Source organism: Giraffa tippelskirchi, chromosome 2 (assembly GCF_054371585.1).
Source record: "Giraffa tippelskirchi isolate mGirTip1 chromosome 2, T2T-mGirTip1v1.2.pri, whole genome shotgun sequence".
Classification (NCBI taxonomy): domain Eukaryota; kingdom Metazoa; phylum Chordata; class Mammalia; order Artiodactyla; family Giraffidae; genus Giraffa; species Giraffa tippelskirchi.
The window spans coordinates 139,211,359-139,218,011 of NC_137276.1; the positions used below are offsets into that span (position 1 = coordinate 139,211,359).

Sequence of the window (6,653 nt, forward strand, 5' to 3'; positions counted from 1 at the left end):
TATTTTGCTGGAATCAGCTAAGGTTTGGTGCTGGTGGTGGTTTAGTCACTAAGTCATCTCTGATTCTTTGCGACCCCATGGACTGTAGCCTGCCAGGCTCTTCTGTCCATGGGATTCTCCAGGCAAGACTACTGGAGTGGGTTGCCATTGCCTTCTCCAGGGGATCTTCCCAATTCAGGGATTGAACCCAGGTCTCCCTCATTGGCAGACAGATTCTTTACTGACTGAACCACCGGGGAAGCACTGAAGGTTTGGTTTTATCAAAATGCTTGCTGAATCAAGCAATTAAACAGAAAGTAATTGAATCATCACTAGAAAATCATTTCTGGCAAATAGACCACATCAAGTGCCTCTAAGATATAGACATTGGTTTTACTTAATGAAATTAAAAATGTGTCCTTTCCTGAGGTCCCAGAGGTACCATTTCTGTCTCATCTGGCCCATTCTTCCCTCTGCTTGCATCTTGTCTTCACATTCCTTTTCTCCCAAAAATTTCAGGTGATTTAAGACTAAATCCAAAGCACCTTTCTTGGCTTGCAGAATCTTTATTTTCGAACTCTGAAACACCTTGCTCTGCTTCCAACTGCCTTTATATTTAAGTATCATTAAATTTTCTGACAGTCAGACTCAAGCTAGGCCTTTTCACTGCCCTACCATGACACTCAACATTAATCCACCTAAAAAAGAAATAAGGGGCTGTTGAAGAAAGAAAGAGAAGGCTTCACTTGTGTTTTGGGGGATTTTTTGTTTGGTTTGGTTGGTTGGGTTTTTTTTTGTTTTTTTTTTTTTTTTACCACAATGTGTTGCTTCTGGGATGTTAGCTCCCCAGCCAGGAATTGAACCTGGGTCTTCCACAATAAGAGTGTGGATTCCTAACCACTGGACCACTAGGGAATTCCCTACACTTATTAAATATAGTTGTTGTGCAGGGGATAGGTTCCAGCACCCTCTTGAATACCAAAACCTGTGGATTCTCACCTCTCTTCTATAAAATGGTGTAATCTTTCCATATAACCTATGTGCATCCTTCTGCATACTTTAAATCATGTCTAGATTACTTATAATACCTAATGCAATGTAAATGCTATGTAAATATTTGTAAAGACAGTGTAAATGCTATGAAATAGCTGCCAGAGCACAGCAAATTCAAGTTTTGCTTTTTGAAACTTTATATTTATATATTTATATTCATATAAAGTTTCAAAAAGCAAAACTTAAATATTTATATATTTATATTTATATAAAGTTTCAAAAAACAAAACTTGAATTTGCTGTGCTCTGGCAGCTATTTCACAGCATTTACACTGTCTTTACAACTATTTACATAGCATTTACATAGCAAACACCTTCTTCCAACAATACAAGAGAAGACTCTACACATGGACATCACCAGATGGTCAACACTGAAATCAGATTGACTACATTCTTTGCAGCCAAAGATGGAGAAGCTCTATACAGTCAGCAAAAACAAGACCAGGAGCGGACTGTGGCTCAGATCATAAACTCCTTATTGCCAAACTCACACTTAAATTGAAGAAAGTAGGGAGAACCACTAGACCATACAGGTATGACCTAAATCAAATCCCTTATGATTATACAATGGAAGTGAGAAATAGATTTAAGGGACTAGATCTGATAGACAGAGCGCCTGATGAACTATGGATGGAGGTTCGTGACATTGTACAGGAGACAGGGATCAAGACCATCCCCATGGAAAAGAAATGCAAAAAAGCAAAATGGCTGTCTGAGGAGGCATTACAAATAGCTGAGAAAAGAAGGGAAGCAAAAAGCAAAGGAGAAAAGGAAAGATATACCCATTTGAATGCAGAGTTCCAAAGAATAGCAAGGAGAGAAAAGAAAGCCTTCCTCAGCAATCAATGCAAAGAAATAGAGGAAAACAACAGAATGGGAAAGACTAGAGATCTCTTCAAGAAAATTAGAGATACCAAGGGAACATTTCAGGCAAAGATGGGCTCGATAAAGGACAGAAATGGTATGGACCTAACAGCAGCAGAAGATATTAAGAGGTGGCAAGAATACACAGAAGAACTGTACAAAATAGATCTTCACGACCCAGATAATCACGATGGTGTGATCACTCACCTAGAGCCAGACATCCTGGAATGTGAAGTCAAGTGGGCCTTAGAAAGCATCACTACGAACAAAGCTAGTGGAGGTGATGGAATTCCAGTTGAGCTATTTCAAATCCTGAAAGATGATGCTGTTAAAAGTGCTGAACTCGATATGCCAGCAAATCTGGAAAACTCAGCAGTGGCCACAGGACTGGAAAAGGCCAGTTTTCATCCCAATCCCAAAGAAAGGCAATGCCAAAGAATGCTCAAACTACCACACAATTGCACTCATCTCACACGCTAGTAAAGTAATGCTCAAAATTCTCCAAGCCAGGGTTCAGCAATACGTGAACCGTGAACTTCCAGATGTTCAAGCTGGTTTTAGAAAGGGCAGAGGAACCAGAGATCAAATTGCCAACATCCGCTGGATCATCGAAAAAGCAAGAGAGTTCTAGAAAAACATCTATTTCTGCTTTATTGACTATGCCAAAGTCTTTGACTGTGTGGATCACAATAAACTGTGGAAAATTCTGAAAGAGATGGGAATACCAGACCACCTGACCTGTCTCTTGAGAAACCTGTATGCAGGTCAGGAAGCAACAATTAGAACTGGACATGGAACAACAGACTGTTTCCAAATAGGAAAAGGAGTATGTCAAGTCTGTATATAGTCACCCTGCTTATTTAACTTATATGCAGAGGACATCATGAGAAACGCTGGACTGGAAGAAGCACAAGCTGGAATCAAGATTGCCGGGAGAAATATCAATAACCTGAGATATGCAGATGACACCACCCTTATGGCAGAAAGTGAAGAGGAACTAAAGAGCGTCTTGATGAAAGTGAAAGAGGAGAGTGAAAAAGTTGGCTTAAAGCTCAACATTCAGAAAACTAAGGTCATGGCATCTTGTCCCATCACTTCATGGGAAGTGGATGGGGAAACAGTGTCAGACTTTATTTTTGGGGGGTTCCAAAATCACTGCAGATGGTGATTGCAGCCATGAAATTAAAAGACACTTACTCCTTGGAAGGAAAGTTATGGCCAACCTAGATAGCATATTAAAAAGCAGAGACATCACTTTGCCAACAAAGGTCTGTCTGGTCAAGGCTATGGTTTTTCCAGTAGTCATGTATGGGTGTGAGAGTTGGACTGTGAAGAAAGCTGAGTGCTGAAGAATTGATGCTTTTGAACTGTGGTGTTGGAGAACTCTTGAGAGTCCCTTGGACTGCAAGGAGATCCAACCAGTCCATCCTAAAGGAGATCAGTCCTGGGTTTTCATTGGAAGGACTGATGTTGAAGCTGAAACTCCAATACTTTGGCCACCTCATGCGAAGAGTTGACTCATTGGAAAAGACCCTGATGCTGGGAAGGATTGGGGGCAGGAGAAATGGACGACAAAGGATGAGATGGCTGGATGGCATCACCGACTCGATGGACATGGGTTTGGGTAAACTCCGGGAGTTGGTGATGGACAGGGAGGCCTGGCGTGCTGCAATTCATGGGGTCGCAAAGAGTCGGACACGACTGAGCGACTGAACTGAACTGATATATATATATATATATATATATAAAATCTATAGTTGGTTGAATCTGTGGATGCAGAACCCAAAAATATGGAGCACCAACTGTCCCTACTGAGTGCTTACATACAGCAAGCACTGTATATATGGGTTTGCTGTACATACCTAATTTGTACAACAAACCCATGAAGCAGGTAATATTATACTCGATTTTGCTGATGAAGATACACATTTTCGTGGGATTAAGTACCTGTCTAAGGTCATACTGCTAGTAAGTGGCAGGATTAGCTTTGGAACTGAAGTCCACCTGTGAGATACTTACTCTGGCCTCTTCCGTGCTGACCCTCTCCACCCGCTATTGTCATCAGCATTCTTCTTCAGATTCTGCTCAACCTTTTCTTCCCCTGGGCTTCACAGCCTCCCCCAGACTCTCATAGCAGTCTATTTATAATCCTCTAATTATACTTGTGTGTGCTGTGCTCAGTCACTTCAGTTGTGTCCAACTCTTTGCAGCACCATGGACTGCAGCCTGCCACGTTCCTCTGTCCATGAGATTTTCCCGGTAAGAATACTGGAATGGGTTGCCATGCCTTCCTCCAGGGCATCTTCTTGACCCAGGGATCAAATTCGTGTCTGCTGCAATGCAGGTGGATTCTTTACCTGTTGAGCCATTGGGAAAGCCCCTCTAATAATACTTAGCAGGTATTTGCTTTTAATTAAGATATAATTCACATAAAATTCATCCGTTTAAAGCATATGACAAAGTGTATGTTCACAATGTCATGTAATCATCACTACTGTTTAATTCCAGGACATTTTCATCACCCCAGAAGAAACTCCAAGATCATTAAGCAATCATTCCCCATTCCCCATTTTCTCCAATTTCTGGCAACCATTAATCTTCTTTCTGTCTGTGTAGACTGGTCTATTCTGGACATTTAACACAAATGGAATCATACAATATGTAGCCTTTTGTGTCTGGCCTCTTTTTGCTTAGCTTAATGTTCAAGGTTTATCCACGTTGTCAGATGTTTCAGTACTTCATTCCTTTTTGTTGTTGTTGTTTAATTGTAAGTTATGTCGTACTCTTTTGTAACTATTTTAGGGATGTACCACATTTTGTTTATCCATTCTTCAACTATAATGAACATTTGGTCTGATTTCACTATTTAGCTACTATGAATAATGCTTATATGAACATTTGTGAACTAGTTTTTGTGTACACATATGTTTTCATGATTATAACCAAGTTCTCTTGGTTATATAATTAGCAAAGAAATTGCTGGATCTTGGAGAAGGAAATGGCAACCCACTCCAGTGTTCTTGCCTGGAGAATCCCAGGGACAGGGGAGCCTGGTGGGCTGCCATCTATGGGGTCGCACAGAGTCTGACACGACTGAAGCGACTTAGCAGCAGCAGCAGCAGCATGGTAACTTTATGTTTAACATCTTGAGAAAATGTCAAACTGTTTTCCAAAGTAGTTGCACTTCTTTGCATTCCCACCAGCAACATATGAGGGTGCTAGTTTCTACACATTCTCTCCAACACTTGTTACCATCTGTCTTTTGATTACCATCAACCTAGTAAATATGAAGTGATTGAGCTGCATTTCCCTAATGACTAATAATAAATATTTTTCATGGTTTTATGGCCATTTTTATGTCTTCTTTGCAGAAATGTCTATTTAAATTCTTTGCTCACTAAGAGAAACTGAGTTGTCTTTTTTAGTTGTAAGAGTTACTTATGTATCTGAATGTGTGTGTGGTCACATCTGACTCTTTGCAACATGATGGACCACCAGGCTCCTCAGTTCATGGAATTTTCCAGGCAAGAATACTGGAGCGGGTTGTCCTTTCCTACTCCAGGAGATCTTCCCCAGCCAGGGGTCAAACCCACGTCTCTTGAGTCTCCTGCATTAGCAGGCAGATTCTTTACCACTGTACCACCATATCAGACATCTTATTTGCAAATATGTCCCATTCTGTGGGACATATTTTCACTTTCTGGATGTATCCTTAGAAATACCAGCATTTTTAATTTTGATGACGTTTTCTTTTGTTAGTTGTAGTTTTGGTGACAATCTAGAATCCATTACCTAATCTAAGGTCACAAAGATTTACTACTGTGTTTCTTTCTAAGAGTTTTATCATTTTAGTTCTTATACTTAAATCTTTGATCTATTTTGAGCTAAGTTTTCTAAATGGTTTAGATACAAGTTCAACTTCATTTTCTCATGTACAGATATTCAATTTTTTCAGCATCATCTGTTAAAACAAATTAATTCCAACCTCCTGTCCCCCAAAACTATTATTTTCCCCGCTGATTTGTCTTGGCCCTTAACATGTGTGGGTTTTGTTTGTTTTTTGGTTTACACTTTCTAAATTTTTATTTTGAAACAAAATAGATTCACAGGAAGTGGCAGAGATGACAGAGAATATGTGTTTTTAAGTAAATATTGACACATATTTGTTAAGGTGAACTCCTTGAGGGCAAGATTTTTTGCATTCCTACCTGCATGTCTCACAGAGGACCATGACATAGTAAACCCTCAACAAACAAGTTCAATGAATGAAAAGCTGATTTGAGAATCCTACTGTCAACTTCCAAATAAAAAGTGCCATAGACTTTGTTAGGTGCTGGGAAAGTTTTATATCAATACATGAAGTCACAGTCTAGTAAGTTTTTCAGGGGGCCCAGAAGTTTCCAAGGGGTCCCAGAATCTTACAGTCCTAGACTGGAATGGGACTCAGAGATCATGAAGTGAAGAGAAAGTTGCTCAGTCATGTCCAACTCTTTGCCACCCCATGGACTATTCAGTCCATGGAATTCTGTATAGAAATCATGAACCCTCTCATTTTCCATTTTCTAGGAAATGCAGAGCTTGAAAGGCCTATCTCATGTTAATTTGCCAGAGGATCCCAGGTCTCTTTGAAATTACATTATGACTTTACAACTTAACAAAGGATTTTTTTCAGTTGGTCCTCGATAAAGCATTTTTTCAGTTAGGCCTTGATAAAGTCCTCTCCCAATGAAAGACAACTACTTTTGTTTCATACCACT

At 39.9% G+C, this 6,653-nt stretch overlaps 1 non-coding gene across 1 annotated transcript; it reads right to left on the minus strand.

Annotated features, from left to right (window-relative positions):
- Positions 1–821: 821 nt before the first annotated feature.
- TRNAK-CUU (transfer RNA lysine (anticodon CUU)) lies at positions 822–894 on the minus strand. Its single transcript has one exon. It is a non-coding gene; the product is annotated as a tRNA-Lys (tRNA).
- Between the last annotated feature and the right edge of the window lie 5,759 nt (positions 895–6,653).